The sequence below is a fragment of the Canis lupus genome, chromosome 30 (genome assembly GCF_048164855.1).
Source record: "Canis lupus baileyi chromosome 30, mCanLup2.hap1, whole genome shotgun sequence".
Taxonomy (NCBI): domain Eukaryota; kingdom Metazoa; phylum Chordata; class Mammalia; order Carnivora; family Canidae; genus Canis; species Canis lupus.
The window spans coordinates 23,333,374-23,351,670 of NC_132867.1; the positions used below are offsets into that span (position 1 = coordinate 23,333,374).

Below are 18,297 nucleotides of genomic sequence, written 5' to 3' on the forward strand. Positions count from 1 at the left end.
ATAGATATGCATTCAGACATTCTCAGAGACTGACTCCAGAAATTTGGCAATGTTGATTAGACTACAGGTTGAGAAGCAATCTCATTCTACCTACAACATCTATTTGTTTTTTCCTGGCTAGGCATGGTGGCACATAAAATATTTGACCTATGTTAGACCTGCCACACTTCTTGCTTCAAAGAAAGGAGGTTTAATATGATTTAATCTTTGTTTTTTTCCCCAAAGATTCAGCTTTATGGGTAACCACTGAGGACGAGCAAAATAAGCCAGAATGCGCCACTTTGGCATGTGAGTTGTTTTGATCTGATGGCAGTTGAGACCCAGCAAGCTCAAATGGCTTTTTACCTTTCCTTTAACTGCCTAAAGGAATTTCAATAGTGGGTCTATACCAGAAAGTTATATACCAAAGATTTACCCACATAGCATAGCAAATGTTTGTCTTGCAAATATTTGTTCTTCTGATCTCCCTGGGGAGGAATTGTCTTCCTCCTCTTTGAAGCCCCTGAAGTAGGACAAGATGCCTACTACTCCTTTGTCCTTGGCTCAGGGTGGTATATATACCTCAATTAACAGACTACTTGGGTGTCCCGTAGTTTCTAGGGGGCTTCCAATAGTATGGAATTAGATTTATTTTTCTCTTGCTAATCTGCCTTATGGCATTTAATTATTAGAATTTCCAAAAAAACCTAGAAGGAAAGAAGGGAAAAGTTTTCTGTGACCAAACCATATCAACCTTCAAGTTCCAATTTACCTAATCATTACTTTGTTTTTTGTTTTTGTTTTTTTTTAAGATTTTATTTATTTATTCATGAGAGACATAGAGAGAAAGAGAGGCAGAGATACAGGAAGAGGGAGAAGCAGGCTCCATGCAGGGAACCTGACATGGGACTGGATCCCAGGTCTCCAGGATCACGCCCTGGGCTGAACGCGGTGCTAAACCGCTGAGCCACCCAGGCTGCCCTCTAATCATTACTTTGACTTGTATATGTGTACTTTTGTTTAGCCTCATTTTCCATTTCTAGATTTTTACCATGCCTTTTTTTGTTTTTCCATTTCTAAATGTGAACCACAAGGTTGACATATAATTATGAGGTGTATTCCTAGTACTTTATCACTAATGTCAATGTCCTCCTGCCAAAGACCACCAGGAATATACTTGCAATTGATCAAATTGTGTTTATTGCTCATTGCAACAATGGACACTGCACATGGAAAAGAACCAGGGGGTAATAATTCACTAAGGCCATATTATAAGGGATTTCGTGTTGGAGTTGGACTCTAGCCAGGTGATTCGTGGAGGTTTTCAGGAAGAATGGCTTTGTTGTGTATCACATGGTGTCAGGAAATAATGATTATTCTATGATAGGTTATTTTAATTAATCTTCTCTAAAAAGAGAGGCCTGAGCAAAGCTAAAGTGCTAATTGGTAAAGACGTAGCAGTCATTTATATTAGCCAGAGAAGGAGATGCTTGGGATTTTTTTGTTTGGATAATGTTTTGATTTTTGTCTGTGTTCAGACAAAATTATGAAGTAGTCTTGCTTTTGTCTTGATCAATTACCATCAGAGCAGCCTTGTTTGATGTTGATGTTCTGTGAAATTGTTTATGTTCAACAGGAGAACACCAAGGACTAGCTGTCACTGCCAGATCAGCTCCTAGCAACACCAAAGCCTCACTGATGTTGCCAGACCACCTCCCAGATGTTGGAAACGGCTTTGTTCTTTCTTAGTAAAAATGAACTCCTTATATTATTGAAATCAGGGGCACCTGGGTGGCTCAGTGGTTGAGCATCTGCCTTTGGCTCATGTCGTGATCCTGGAGTCCTGTGATGGAGTCCTGCATCAGGCTCCCTGCCGGGACCCAGCTTCTTCCTCTGCCTATGTCTCTGTCTTTCTCTCTGTGTCCTTTATCAATAAATAAATAAAATTTTTTTTAAAAAAGGTTTTTTTCTGTATATAGTAGATAGAAAATAAACTGCTATACTTAAAAAGAATAATTTGATAAGTTTTGACATCCATGCAACCATCACCACACACTGATAATCTAATCAGTCAGCCCCCAAAGTTTTCTCTCATCCTTTTGTAATCTTTCCCTCATGCTCCTTTCCAATCCGCACTCCAGCCCCAGGCAGCCCATGATCTGCTTTCTATCACTACATATTTGTTTACATTTTATGGAATGAAATACACATGGAGTCATACAGTATGCTCTTCTTTTCTTGAGGGGTTGGGCAACTGTTTTTTTTCACTCATAATTATTTGGAGATTCATCTATTTTTTTATATATCAATATTTAATTTCTTTCCCTTTTAAATAATTAGCTTCAATGATTATAGTACTCTAGGTTGTTTTTTATGATTCAACACTTGATATTTCACCTCACTCCTTTCTTGTTTACATGGTTTTTGATGTCTACAATAATTCTTATTCTTTTTTTAAGATTTTATGTATGTATGTGTGTATGTATGTATTTGAGAGAGAGTACAAGCAGGGGGGAGGGTTAGGGGAAGAGGGTGAAGCAGACTTCCTGCTGAGGAGCTTGAGGCACACCTCAATCCCAGGACCCTGGGATCATGACCTGAGCAGAAGGCAGTCACTTAACCAACTGAGCTACCCAGGTGCCCCTCTTCCTTATTCTTGTAAAAATAAGATTTTAATTTCTCTCTCTGATTTCTTGTTTCTTCAAGATTTTCTATTCACCTTTGTTTTTCTACAGTTTGAATATGATATACCTAGGTGTTTTTTTTTGTTTTGTTTTTGTTTTTGTTTGTTTTTTTTGGTCTTTATTTTGCTTTTAGCTTTCCAACCAACTTGGATCTGTAGTTTGATATCTATTATTACTTGCACAAATGTCATGGCCATTATAACTTCAAATAATTCTTCTGTTACATTTTCCCTTTCTTTTCCTCTGGTACTCTGAGTGTATTACACATTTTGATATTTTCTCAGAATTTCTGTATATTCTCAATTTTTTTCTTTTTCTTTTTCTTCTTATTTTAGTTTGTGAAACTCTGTTGACCTTCAAGTCGCTGATTCTTTCCTTGCCATATTGAGTCTACCAATAGTCCATCTAAGTCATTCTTCATTTTGGTTGCTGTTTGATTTCTATAATATCCAACAACATTTTTCTTAGCGTTTTCATCTCTCTGTTTACCTTACCTGTCTGTTTCTGCATGTTGTCCACTTTTTTCATTAGCATGAAAATATTGACTATAATTATTTTACATTTCCTGTTGATAATACCAACATCTGTATTATATCTGAGTGTAGCTATGATGCTTGCTTTGTCTCCTCAGATTGTGCTCTTTCTTGTCTTCAGGTAATTTGTTTTCATGCATGTGGTGATCATGTCTCAGATCAATACTAGTGGGCAACCCAATGAAGATCTCTCAGGTTCTCACTCTGAGTGGCTATTTCCTCTCCAATACCCTGTAATACCCATTCTACTTAGCTTGTACTATCCAGACTTTAAGAACCATCACAACTCAGAAAGTCTGTCACCATCTGCCTGGGTTCCCCTCCCTGTAGCACATATGAGAAACTTAAAAGACAGTCAGCTGGGGCTTTATTTAAAAATACTCTTTTTCACTTCACTGTCTTTCATTGTTTAATGTCCAGTATCTGAAAGACCATTGTCAGTTTGTTTGGTTGTTTCAAGTGTGAGGATGATGCCAATCTGTTACTGCATCATGATAGACACGGATTTAAACAGTTTAAAAACATCCCTATAAAAATGTCTCTTTGTTCCCTTTCTTGACTGAGATAAGAGAAGTTTGGTATGAAATTAAACTGCAGGCAAATCGTATGTCTCCAAACTGAAGTTTGTCTCTAGTTGACTCTGCATCGAACTAAGCACATTTAAAACTCAATTTTGTGTAAATAGTTTGCAAATTTAATTTACTATAATTATTAATTAAACTCCTTTGTCTTCCTGTTTTTGTCTTTTACTATATTTATTTGTACTTTGGGTATTTTTTACATTAGATTTCCTATTGGTATTATATATTTTCCATTAGCCTTCTGAACTCAAATGATTTTTCTATGTATTTGTCACAAACCTGTGCAGACATTATTAAAATCATCAACGAAAACAAATTAATTTTTTTTCAAATAATTCAAAACCTGTTGAATCTGATATTGACTTCATAAATCATCCTATTAAGTAAAACTTAGGTGATCTATAGCTCTTTATTTCTGTGTTGAGATATCAGAACATAATGTAAAATAAAATAGAACAGAATTAAATAATCAATAAATACATTAACTTTCTAAAAAGTTTTTTCTCTTTCTTATTAACTAAATTATACATTTCCAACTTTGTCTTGAATACTTTATCAATTAAATAATGATATAATGTATGATTTGAAGAAGGTTAAATAAAGACGTGGTATCTGATATGTGAGTTGAGCACATTAGAGTATTTTTATCTACCCATTCTAATTATTTAACTAATTTCTATTGAATGGAAAAATGAGTAAGTGAATAAATCTGTTTGTGTGTATGTTTGGATATTTTAATACTTACTACTTTAATACTTGCCTGAGATCTTGTCTTTTTTAAGCAAAAGCTCAATTCATTGTCATGGGGCTATAGTGAGGCTATCCAACAGACAGCTTTACTAGACTGCCCAAAACTTCATTCCCCTGGAGAGACTGCTTGCTGTAGCAATGGGCACATAATGGATGTCAGCCAGAAGATGCAAAGATAGCGGGGGTGGGAAGGCAGGGGACTTGGCATTTCTCATTCCCTGGAATCATGTAAGCCATGTGAACTGGGGGCCATCACATCATCTCGAAAATGACTAGCAAAGAAATAAAATTATCAAGAACTATGAAAGGGTGTGACTAATTGAAAAACAACCTGAACCACTGAATCCATCTGTGCCTAAAAGCAGTATCATTCCTTCCACTTTTAGCTGCATAAGGCAATAAAGTAGTTTTTTAAAAATTTAACCTGGTTTCCATTGGATTTCAGTCATTGCAGTGGCAATGACAACAAACAAGTTCCAGTACAATTGTTTAATTTTCTCTGTGGGAAAATGCATAAATTCCTATTGGGAACATGTTCTCCTTTAATTAAGGTCGAATAGTTTGGGAGGCCTTCAGCCATTTTTTTGCAACTATAGATACATAATGCTATCAGGAGATTTTCATGTAAGTCTTCTATAGAAGCTGACTATGTGACAATAGTTCTGACACCCAAAAAGGCAGTGTTTAAGGGCACATTTCATATACATTGTAGAACATATAGTGTTGCATGCATTTGAAGTAATTCAAGACTGATGACATTTAATCATAAGTAATTGAATAAAAACACATACATGAAAACATTTTAGTAGGGAGTTATTTATAATATTATGGATATTTATTTCCAATGACCACTTTAGCTTTCTTAACTGCATTTATCAATGATAGCTTTTATTTTCAATCCCAAAGGTAGTTAATTTGAAGGACTATTTTTAATATTTTTAAGTGGAGAAAAAAATTTAGGAAAAAATGCCAATGAAATATTGGCTTTCAAATATGATACACTGAAAACTTTTAAATTAACTCATTAATTATTTCAAAAATTCTTGTGGGTAAGTGAAGAAGAAAATTAGCACATAGTATGTCAAATGTGTGTTAAGCCTTCTTAGTAGCCTCCTATCTACTTAGCCTTATCTAGGTGATCTAGATGAGCTCATCTCTTATGCTCCATTTACCAGCTTGCAATTAAATGGATTATGACTCCCAGTGGTCTTTGAATTTAATTACAAATGCCTAGCATTGATAATTGTTACCTGGAGAAATAAAGAGTAAACGGTACCTCAGGCCTTGTCTCTACAATATCTCCATCTTTTTTTATCACCACACATAAAGGCTTCATGCAGAGTTTTAACAAAATGTCCATTCAATTTTAAGTTTCTCAGTCCTAAAACATTTGAAACAATATGCTTATATTTAAAGGAGAAACCTATGGGATGCCTGAGTGGCTCAGCAGTTAAGTGTCTGCCTTCAGCTCAGGGCAAGATCCTGGAGTCTCAGGATCTAGTCCCACATTGAGCTCCCCTCGAGGAGACTGCTTCTCCCTCTGCCTGTGTCTCTGCCTCTTTCTCTGTGTCTCTCATGAATAAATAAATAAAATCTTTTTTTTAAAAAGGAGAAACCTGTATCAAATCATGAAATATCTCCCATCTTACTTAAGACTACACCACCATAAGACAAAAGTATAAGGTACCTAGTGAAGTATATCCTTATTAGTATATTTTTTAATATGTGGAAGCAGATAGTGAACATGCTTAAGTTTTATGGCTTCTGTTTTAACCACAAAACTTACTTATTACTTCCTACTAAGTTTCTACAAAATCAAATACATTGAATAAGTTGATAAATGTAACTTGAAATAAAATTCTGGAGCTTCCTGAACCTCTTCCAGGTGTGTAATATGCCTACATCTCTGTAGATCTGTTCAGCAAAGAATTCCTTTGAATGTTGGATGGGATCATTTTCCTTTTCCAGTTAAAGTGCTCCGAAAAACATAGTAACAGGTAATATAAGAGTAAGAACCTTCTAGTTCTCATATTTTTATTATTCCAAGCAACTTTAGCTTTCAAAAAAATAGTGGAAAATAATTTAGTGGTCATCACAAACCCAGCACCATTCCTAATTCTAGCTTAAAAATATTTTTTAATTATTTTTGTTGTTGTTAAAATTTGTTCATGCACACGGTCTTTTAATCATCTACTTGGCTTCATGAAGGTGGACCTGGCAACTTCCTTACCAAGATCTAAAGAGCCCACACAGTCATCCTGAGTGGGAATACCTTTCCTTATTTCAAGCTCAATGAGTATTCATTTGTTCTAAAATGTATGATCATATGTGACCTCGCCAACTCCACTGCTTTATCTGTCCTTTGCTGGAAGCATGAGAGGTGTGTGCAGAGGTGAACTGCCCTGCCAGGAGAGGTCTACTAGCTACTGAGATCAATGCCCACTATTGAAGCTGCTTTATATAAGTAAAACATTCTCCCAAGCAGTGTTTAACTGTGTTGTATTTTCTTCATAACTATGATATCAGAATGCAATGGATAGAAGTCTTTGGATTTCTATTTCTGGTGGCTAGCATATTAATGATCTTTGCAATCAATCCTCCATGTAGTTGGAATCCTACCCTGGGACTGATAACAGGTATACAATTTTCTACTTGACAGGCTGTTTTTAGTTTTGTTTTGGTTTGGTTTTGTTAGTGATTTGGCCTGAAAATTCTCCTAAAAGTTGTTTAATTATTTGGAGTATAGGTACAATTACATTATGGGCTCGGTATAACACCTTAACTAAGGATAACACTATTGAACAAGAAATATGACTTCTCAGGATATAGGATGGTTGCATTCTGTTTGGAAGATAGACAGGAAGCAAATAGTAATAATAGGTTAAACTGCATCTGTTGTGTTACAAGTTTGATAAAGTTATCTCCTTCAGTTATCTCTTTCATTTCTACCAAGGTAAACCAGAAGTTTTGATAAGCAGGTATGCCTAAATTCAGTTACCTGAGACCTTAGCTGTTTTGGAGCACAGGTCCCATATTTGTAGTAGTTTTATTTTTAAAACTGTAAACAAATCTGAACTAACAGGGGGATCCTTTGTAAATTCTCTATATTTTTAGATACTATCAGTATTCTCCACACTTTTAGATTCAAGTTACTGGTGTTAATATTATTGAATGCCAATTTTGCTATATCTCTCACAAAATTTATTGATTAGACTCATTTCTATAAATGAGTGTTCAGACCATTAATGGAGTGCAATAAAAAGTAAGTGTTTGCACTGGCAATGGCATTTCTCAAAGATTAGCTCTGATTTGTGTGTGCAGTGTTATACACTGAAAGGGGGGAAGGTCATCTAATGTACTAGGACATTGATGGAGCTCTCTTGTAACTGCAGGCTTGTCTATATCCAAGCTCTATTTTCCCATTTCTAAAAGCAGATTCTTGCATTTATTTAGCAATATTTGGTCAAGCCACTTTTTTGGCTGTCTCCTCTAAGTACTAGGGCTTAAGTCATACACTCATTATGCACCAATTGGGCAAATACTCAGATTGATAAAGAACTTATATTTCACCAAACCATGAACAGATTGATCATTCCTAAACAAGGGGATGTAGGTTATCAGTAGGAAACTTGTTGAATGAGTAGATAATTCCAAAGCAGTTTTAACTGGATAAGTCCAGGAAATCGGACCCATCATTAACTGAAATTCTGCTTCAAGAAATCGGACCTATCAGTAACTGAAATCCTGATTCGCATTTACATTCTTCGTGTTCAGGGGAGTTTCCATAAAAAGAAAGTGTCTAAGTAATACAAAATAATAAATACAAAATAATTGTAACTTTTATCCTTAAAGGAAAATATTTTATTTATTTGAGAGAGAGCACATGTGCACAAGTTCGGGGGAGAAGCAGAAGGAGAGGGAGAAAGAGAATCTTCAAATAGACTCTCCACTGAACAGGGAGCCCAAAGTAGGGCTTGATCCCAGGACCCTGAGATCATGACCTAAGCTGAAATCAAGAGTTGGATGCTTAACAGACTGAGCCATCCAAATGCCCCACCCTTGTCTTTCTGGAATGAGTCATATAAAACGTCATATTACATAGTTGGTTGAGGGTTGAAGTTCTAATTCCCTGATAAATTTTCCTTTAGTACTAAGTGGCTCCTCTAACCTTTGCCTGAGACTGGCTATGCTTAAAGACCTAGCTGTATGTGTTCTCATCTCTGGTGGATGTGGGATCCACTTTATAGATTCTAGGTTGGAAGTTTATTAGCACTTTCTTACCTTAAAGCTGTTAATTTAGTTCTTCTAGCCTCTTACTTTATGGTCTCATTGTTATGTCATCACCTTCCTTCAATGTGTGGAAGGTATCACTGAATAAGGAGTCTGAGGTGGCTTTTCCTGCAACTGTATATTTCTCTGGCTTCAATTTTTGGTTTAGGTTTTGGTTTTTGGTTTTGCTAAAATGGCAGCTGCAAAAAAGAATAGAATGCACTGTTTCTTTTCTTTTCTTTTTTTCTTCTTTTTTTTTAGTTTCAAGTTTTTCTTTAAATTCTAGTTGGTTTATGTACAGTGTAGTATTTGTTTCTGAAGTAGAATTTAGTGATCCATCATTTACATACAACAAATGCCTTCCTTAATCCTCACCATCCATTTAGTCCATCCCCCCACCCGCCTCCCATCCAGCAACCCTCAATTTTACCCGTACAGTTAGTTAAGAGTCTGTTTTCTGGCTTACCTCTTTCTTTTTTCACCCCATGTTCATCTGTTTTGTTTCTTAAATTCCATGTATTAGTGAAATCATATGGTATTCATCTTTCTTTGATTTATTCTGCTTAACATAATAGAGAGAGCACCATTTCTAAAGTCTTTTTTTAAAATTTTTATTTATTTATGATAGTCACAGAGAGAGAGAGAGAGGCAGAGACACAGGCAGAGGGAGAAGCAGGCTCCATGCACCGGGATCCCGACGTGGGATTCGATCCCGGGTCTCCAGGATCGCGCCCTGGGCCAAAGGCAGGCGCTAAACCGCTGCGCCACCCAGGGTTCCCGAGAGCACCATATCTAAAAGAGGATAAAGCTTATCACTCTCCCATTAACTGAATATTATTTGCTGACATTCTGCTCCAAAAACGAAATAGTCAGGAGGTTCTGGGAAATAATGTATTTCCAAGGTCATTCAGATTATTCAAAGAATGCAGTTGCTTGTGGCTATAAATCTAAAACATTGATTTCCTTGCTGACTGTCAGCCAGATGTTCTCTGCCACAAGAGGCTATTAATATTCCTTCTTGTGTGGTCTTCTCCATCTTCAAAGCAGCAAAAGCACTAAAGTTCTCCTCAGACTTTGATTCTATCTCACTTCCTCTTGTGCTACAGGCCAGAGAAAGCTCTCATCTTTTAAGGGCTGATGTGATCATATTAACCTGGCCCGCACATCGTGCAATGTTGTGCAACGTAGCATAAGCACTGAAGTGATAGCTCATTGTTTTTAACACTTCCCAGGCATTAGGGTGGAAATGTCTTTAGTAGGGGGCAGTTTAGAGATTCTGCTTAATTTGTTTGATAAGAGAAATAACTTTGGATAATGTAGTGTAATGGTTAAAATTACATACTCTTGAGTTACCAAGAGACTCAATTCAGTGGTAAATCCTAGTTCTCCTGTATTTATACTGCTTGTTGCTCGTGGACATTTTAATCGTCTCTGAAAAGAAGTTTCCTCATTTATAAATGTGAACAACTCCCTATACCTCATAAGGCAGCTGCAAAAATGAAATGAGATAATGTTTGGAAAGCACGTGGAACTTAGTAAGCATTCTATAAAGGTAGTAATAGTAATCATTATTGTTTTACCACATCTGTAAAACATTATTGAATCTGCAAAAATTCCTTCCCCTATTTTTTTACTTGATTCTTACTACAACATGGCAAGATAGTTATTAAAGTTAAATATTTACTAAACGGTAGTTAAAGTAGATGGGATTCACACTTGTTCCTTTTTACTTCTATTATATATCTTTTCCTTGCAGATTTTTAAAATGAGTTTCAGAGCTAGAATTTAGTGATTCATCAGTTGCATATAACACCATGTGCTTGTTACAAGTGCCCTCCTTAATGCTATCAGTCAATATTCCTTTTCTGCCACCCAACTCCCCTCCAGCAACCCTCACTTTGTTTCCTAGAGTTCAGAATTTCTTGTGGTTTGCCTCCCTCTCAATTTTCATCTTATTTTATTTTTTCTTTTCTTTCCCTATGTTCGCCTATTTTGTTTCTTAAATTCCACATATGAGTGAAATCATACGGTATTTTTTCAGACTGACTTATTTTGCTTAGCATAATACACTCTAGTTCCACCCATGTCATTGTGAATGACAAGATTTCAATCTTTTTGATATATATATATATATATATATATATATATATATATATCTCCATTCATCTGTCGATGAACATCTGGGCTCTTCCTATATGTTGGCTATTTTGGACGTCATTGTTATTAACACTGGGGTGCATGTGCCTCTTTGAATCACTATGTTTGTATCCTTTGGATAAATACCTAGTAGTCCAATTGCTGGGTCATAAAGTAGCTCTATTTTTTTTAATTTTATTTATTTATTCATGAGAAACAGAGAGGGAGAGAGAGGCAGAGACACAGGCAGAGGGAGAAGCAGGCTCCATGCAGGGACCCTGACGTGGTACTCGATCCCAGGACTCCAAGATCACGCCCCAGGACCAAAGGCAGGGCTAAACCGCTGAGCCACCAGGGATCCCTAAAGTTGCTCTCTTTTTAATTTAATTCTCCATACTGTCTTTCAGCGTGGCTATACCAGTTTGCATCTTCAATTTCTTTTGTAAGTGTTCTATTGCTTTCAGAGTGCAGATCCTTTACCTCTTCGGTTTGGTTTATTGCTAGGTATCTTATGGTTTTTGATGCAATTGGAAATGGAATCAATTATCTGATTTCTCTTTCTTCTGCTTCATTGTTAATTCATAGAAATGCAACTGACTTTTGTGCATTGATTTTATATCCTAAGACTTTGCTGAAATCCTGTATGAGTTCTAGCAATTTTGGGGTGGAGTCTTTTCAGTTTTCTACATAAAATATCATGTTTTCTGCAAAGACTAAGGGTTTGACTTCTCTGCCAATTTATTTCTTTTTGTTGTCTGATTGCAGAGGCTGGGACTTCCAATACTATGTTGAATAACAGTGGTGAGAGTGGACACCCCTGTCACGTTCCTGACTTTAGGGGAAAAGGTCTCAGTTTCTCCCCATTGAGGATGATATTCACTGTAAGTTTTTTGTATATGACTTTTATCGTATTGAAGTGTGTTCCTTCTATCACTACACTGCAGAGAGTTTTTATCAAGAAAGGATGTTACAGGGGGTCCCTGGGTCACGCAGCGGTTTAGCGCCTGCCTTTGGCTCAGGGCATGATCCTGGAGACCGGGGATCGAGTCCCACGTCGGGCTCCCGGTGCATGGAGCCTGTTTCTCCCTCTGCCTGTGTCTCTGCCCCTCTCCCTCTCTCTCTCTCTCTCTCTCTCTCTGTGTGACTATCGTAAATAAATAAAAATTAAAAAAAAAAGAAAGGATGTTACATTTTGTCAAATGATTTTTCTGCATCTATTAAGAGGCTCATATGGTTCTTGCTCTATTCTTTTATTAATGTAGCATATCACATTGAATGATTTGTGGATGTTGAACAATTCTTGCAGCCCAAGAATAAACCCCACTTGGTTGTAGTGAATAATCCTCTAAATGTACTATTGGAACTATTAGTATCCTGGTGAGAATTTCTGCATCCATGTTCATCAGGGATATTAGTCTGTAATTATTTTTTGGTGGAGTCTTTGGTTTCAGGATCAAGGTAATGCTGGCGTCTTAGAAGTTTTCCTTTCACTTCTATTTTTTGAAACAGTTTCAAAAGAATAGTATTAATTCTTCTTTAAATGTTTGGTAGAATTCCACTAGGAAGCCATTCAGCCTTGAATTTTTGTTTCTTGGGAGATTTTTGATTACTGAATTAATTTCTTTGATGATTATAGATCTGCTCAGGTTTTCTATGTTTTCCTGCTTCAGTTTTGGTAATTTATACATCTCTAGGAATGCATCCATTTATTCCAGATTGCCTAATTTGTTAGCATATAATTACTCATAATATTCTCATAATTGTTTGTATTTCTGTGGTATTGGTTGTGATGTCTTCTCTTTCATTCATGATTTTCTTTATTTGGGTCCTTTCTATTTTCTTTTTGATAAGTGTAGCTAGGAGTTTACCAATCTTATCAATTCTTTAAAAGAACCAGCTCCAAGTTTTATTGATCTATTCTACTGCTGTTGTTGTTGTATTAATTTCTATATTCATTGATTTCTGCTCTAATCCTTAATATTTCTCTTCTCTTGCTGGATCTAGACTTTATTTGCTGTTCTTTTTCCAGCTCCTTTAGGTGTAAAGAGGGGTTGTGTATTTGAGACTTTTTTGAGACTTTTCTTGTTTCTTGAGAAATGTCTGTATTGCCATATACTTCCATCTTAAGACCTCTTTTGCTGAACCCCAAGGGTTCTGAGCTGTCATCTTTTCATTTTCATTTGGTTCCATATATTTTAAAATTCTTCATTAATTTCCTGGTTGAGCTATTCGTTCTTTAGTAGGACACTCTTTAACCTCTATGTATTTGTGTTCCTCCCAATTTTTTTCTTGTTTTTGAGTTCAAGTTTTAAAGCCTCATGGGCTGAAAATATGTATGGTATAATCCTAATCTTTTTGTACCAGTTGAGACCTGATTTGTGACCCAGTATGTGATCTACTCTGGAAAATGTTCCATGTGAACTCAAAAAGAATGTGTATTCTATTGCTTTAGGATGCAATGCTCTAACTATATCTCCTAAGTCCGTCCGAGCCGATGTGTCTTTCAAAGTCCTTGTTTCCTTGTTGATCTTCTATTTAGATGATCTGTCCAGTGAGTGAGCTGTCAAAGTCCCTTACTCACTCTACTGTGAGTGAGGTGTTAAAGTCCCTTACTATTATTGTATTACTATCAATGTGTTTCTTTAATTTTGTTATTAATTGGTTTACATATTTGACTCCTCCCAAGTTAGCATAAATATTTACAATTGTTAGATCTTCTGGTTGGATAAACCCTTTTATTATGATATAGTGTCCTTCTTCATCTTATTACAGTCTTTTGTTTAAAATCTAGTTTGTCTGATACAAGGATTGCTACTTCAGCTTTCTTTTGATATCTATTAGCATGATATATGGTTCTTCAGCCTCTCACTTTCAATCTTGAAATGTATTTGGCTCTCAGATGAGTCTCCTGTAGACAGCATATTGATGTGTCTGTTTTTTTTTTTTAATCCAATCTGTTACCATATGTCTTTTGATTGAAGCATTTAGTCCATTTACATTCGGAGTAATTATTGAAAGATATGATTCTTTGCAGATATTTAAACAGACCATGATACTTTATTTTCTCTTTGGTTCACATAGTTTGCAGCATTTTCTAATTCCTTTTATGGATTAAACTACATTGACAAATGCAAATAATTATTTCATTAGAAAAGCTATTATTCTTACATATTTGGTGTAGATTTTCTATTCTACTGGAGGAGTAAAAATGTTGAAAACTTTGCACTTCTAGGTGTTTTTCTGAATTTCTCTTAAAAATCACATTATTGCAAAAAACATAATAACAAAATATTTGTTCATCCATTTGGCATTAAATAGCTCAGGCTATTTCCTGAGCATAAATTAGAATTGCAGTGTTAAATAAAATGATGGGTATTTGATTTTAGATTCTTTTCTTGTCTCTACTACTTGATCTGTAAAATAGTAAATATCAATGGAAAATCCTGTTGTAGTGTTTTATCTTCATGTTTTCCTAATTTTACAGTAGCCTAAGATCAAGCATTGAGTCTAGCCTGTAATATTCATAATAATGATATTTACTTTTATTTAGGAGTGGAATAAGAATTATTGGAGCCCAAAGCCAGTTACCAAGCAGGAGTTTAATTCATACTAAAGGACTTATCCAGTGGGATCTGGAGCTACAGAGGAGACCCACTGATTCCAAAATGAGTCTCCTTTGTCTCCCAAAGCAGAAGGAGAGGGGTAAAAGTACTGTGGCTTTTTCTTTCCTGAAATATATTGTTTCCTGACAGTATTTCTCAAAACCTGTGCTGAGGCAGAAGGCAGTTGACAATGGAGCCTGTGACTGTCATTGCCAGAAGACATTTACAAAATTGTTCAGAAAACAAAGGCAGGTAAATAATGAACACAGTGCCATTCATTAGTCATTATGCTTTCTATTGATATGGCCTAATCTATTGGAAAACTTTATATTATAGTAATCAGTAATTTGGAGAAAATGTTTTAATAGTTATTAGCCTTATATAATTTTAGAAACTTTCATTTTGCAGAACTTAGTTAGGACTACTTTTGAATGACTTTATATACTGGTGGACACTTTTTTATATTGTAGCACCATGGTGTCCTACTAATGCCATGTATTACACCCTACTTTCAATTTATATTTTTATTGATATCAATAGCCACAAAATATGCTAGTAACATTTTTTTTTTCATTTTCTAAAAATGCTTATTCTTGGCATTGAGCAGAGTTCAAAGAGTTGTTCAACAATTATATGACCTATGTATTGGCACATATGTTAAAGTGATATATAAAAATTACAAGTATTTGGATAAAATTCATGTAAATAATGATGCCACACCTTGTATTCTTTCCAAAAATAAATTAATAATTGCATCCTTCCCAATTTTGAATGCTCAATGATAATCATTGTTTTGAACTTCAAAAGTACCTGCTTTAGTTGTGTTTAAAATATTTGTATTCATAATTTAAGCTTGATGTTCTTATTTGGGATAGTATTGATTCACGTTTCTAGTACTTTAACATATTTCAATAATCATTGATCTCATATTTTCCACTAACAGTTTTTGTCAAACTAATTCTTTACTTTCAAATTTCATTTAAAAGTTTCAGTTTAGGGATCCCTGGGTGACTCAGTGGTTTAGCGCCTGCCTTCAGCCCAGAGTGTGATCCTGGGATCCGGGATCAAGTCCCACGTCGGACTCCCTGCATGGAACCTGCTTCTCCCTCTACCTGTGTCTCTGCCTCTCTCTCTCTTTGTGTATCTCTCATGAATAGATAAATAAAATCTAAAAAAAAAAAAGTTTCAGTTTAGGGGAACCTGAGTGGCTCAGAAAGTTAGGTATTGAACTCTTCATTTGGCTCAGGTCAAGATCTCATGGGTCATGGAATTAAGCCCCCACAGCTCAGTGGGGAGTCTGCTTGAAGATTATCTCCTTCTGCCCCCTCCCCCGATTCATTCATAAGTGCAGTCCCCCCTCCCCCCCCAAAAGGTTCCAATTTATAATAAGTCCAGGAAATGTTAGCATAGTTCATTTTATCTTTATGTTTGTCTTAGAATTTGTTGTTATCATGATTGGGTTTTTCATTATTCATCTCCAATGATCAATGTAACTTTTATCCAAATTATTTTATTTTCAACAATTTAAGGTCTATATTTCTTAATTTAAAAAATATAGTTGCTTCCATTTCCTTTATAATGAAAGATACTAAGCCTGCTAAGATCATAGACTAAATATCCGATTCCCCAGATTCAGATGTCTTCCCACTAAATAGATGTGTAACCTAGAATAAATTCTACTCCTTATGGGGTGCTTGGGTGGCTCAGTCAGTTTAGCACCTGCCTTTGGCTCAGGTCATGATTCTACGATCCTGCACAGGGATTGAGCCCCACTTTGGAATCAGGCTCCCCACTCTCCCACTTCCTCTGCCTGTTGCCTCCCCCACTCCAGTTTGTGCTTACTTTCTCTGTCAAATAAATAAATAAAATCTTTAAAAAAATTATGTTCCTTATTTTCCTCACAATAATAGCAGCCAATTGGAGTGTGAAGCATATGAATGCATATGAATTAATGCATATGAATCACTATAAATATTGTCCAATACAGGTTAAACAAGATGAAAATATTTTCAATTATTAATTCTTAAAAGATTTTTTTCTTTCCTACAATTTAAAACATTGGGATCAAAATCAATTTTATCAACATATTAACCTATTTTAGCAAATAATTGAAATATTTTCATTGAAAGTGTTAAAAATATTTTGTCTTTAAGAAATTTTTTAGTATTTTTTACAATTCAGTTTTTTTTTGTTTGTTTAGATTTTATTTATTTATTCATGAGAGACACAAAGAGAGGCAGAGACACAGGCAGAGGGAGAAGCAGGCTCCATGCAAGGAGCCCAATGTAGGACTCGATCCCAGGACTCCAGGACCACACCCTGAGCCAAAGGCAGGTACTCAACCGCTGAGCCACCCAGGCATCCCAGTTTGTATTTTAAATATAAATAATGTGGGGCACCTGGGTGGCTCAGTGGTTGAACTGCTGCCTTCAGCTAAGGGAGTGATGCTGGGGTTGTGGGATCAGGTCCCACATGAGGCTCCTTGCAGGGAGCCTGTTTCTCCCTCTGCCTATGTCTCTGCCTCTCTCATGAATAAATAAATTAAATCTAATAAATACATCAATCAATCAATCAATCAATCAATAAAATAATGTTACAGAACATTTAATTTATGCCTTTATTTGAATAGATAATATTTAAGCCCTAGTATTTACCTGCTCTGCTTTATAGATCCTTACAACAATCATACGTGATAATTGCTATTATTAATTACAATTTACAGATGAGGAGACTGAAACTTAGTCTAAATAAATTCTTAATATCACACAAATGGTTGGTGCAAAAGTGGGATAGAAAAGATTTTCCTGAATGCTGAGCCACAGATCTCAGCCCTCTGATATCGCTTTCTTTAACTACCATTTATAACTAGAATGATCCTTAGTATTTTTTTTTTTCTGGAATACTTCTTGTTGATATCTGTTACTCTGCCTTAATTGATTCACTTTATATTCACATTTTCTAGTTTGTTCAATATATTATGTTTATAAAATATAGTATTGATTGTTGGGACTAACATGAATATATTTTTCCTAAAAGAAACAGAGATTCTATTTCACTAACTTACGTTTTCCTGAATTTTGGTCATGTTAACTTTTAGAGAAAACAAAGGCCAGTACACTCCCACAAGAAGTTAATAGTTTAGCAATTTCAAATGAGCTAGTTGGTGTTAGTTGATGTGAGATTTTGGAGAGTTCATAGATTAAATGCAGAATGCATCTCTTCACTTCATACACATTTTCATCTCCTCAGCCTCCCCTGGAAAGGAAGAGAAGACCAGGGGATATAGTCCCACTTACAGCAGTAGAGTCAGACTCAAGGACAGATAGAAGGCATAACAGCAATAGAAAAAGAGCGAATGGATATGCAACAGCAATGCCAGGATATGCTGAAACGAACACATGCATGACAGATGGATTATTCACAAATTTACTTCGATTCCCTGAATTGGTCTAAAACAGTATCACATGCAAATATGAAGAAAAATCTGAATACAGACTAGATCAAATTCATAAGGATGATGTTTTAAATGGTTAAAGAATGTAGAAACCATGTAATAGGCAAAAAAAAAAAAAAAGTATTTAACTGAAGAAAAAGCAGATAAGCTAAATGGTCATTAAATGTCCAGAGGGACTAGGAAGAAGTATTGGGAATGCATTTGCCTGCTGCAGGGTCTTTACCCTTGCCACTTTACCTGCCTGGAAGTCATCTGCCCTCAACCTCCTTCAGGTCTTCACTTAAATGTCACCACTTTAATGAGGCCATA

At 35.6% G+C, this 18,297-nt stretch overlaps 1 long non-coding RNA gene across 7 annotated transcripts in view; it reads left to right on the forward strand.

The window, feature by feature from the left end:
• Positions 1-15,671, forward strand: part of LOC140621505 (uncharacterized) — a 324,736-nt gene extending 309,065 nt beyond the window's left edge. For 6 of the 7 annotated variants that reach the window (XR_012021239.1, XR_012021235.1, XR_012021237.1 and 3 more), the window contains 3 exons: positions 11,698-11,813; positions 14,685-14,786; positions 15,521-15,671. This is a non-coding gene — a long non-coding RNA (uncharacterized lncRNA). Of the gene's footprint in view, positions 1-1,615; positions 1,885-11,697; positions 11,814-14,684; positions 14,787-15,520 lie in introns of those variants that run through there. The other variant, XR_012021238.1, reaches the window with a different exon arrangement.
• The last annotated feature ends 2,626 nt before the right edge of the window (positions 15,672-18,297 follow it).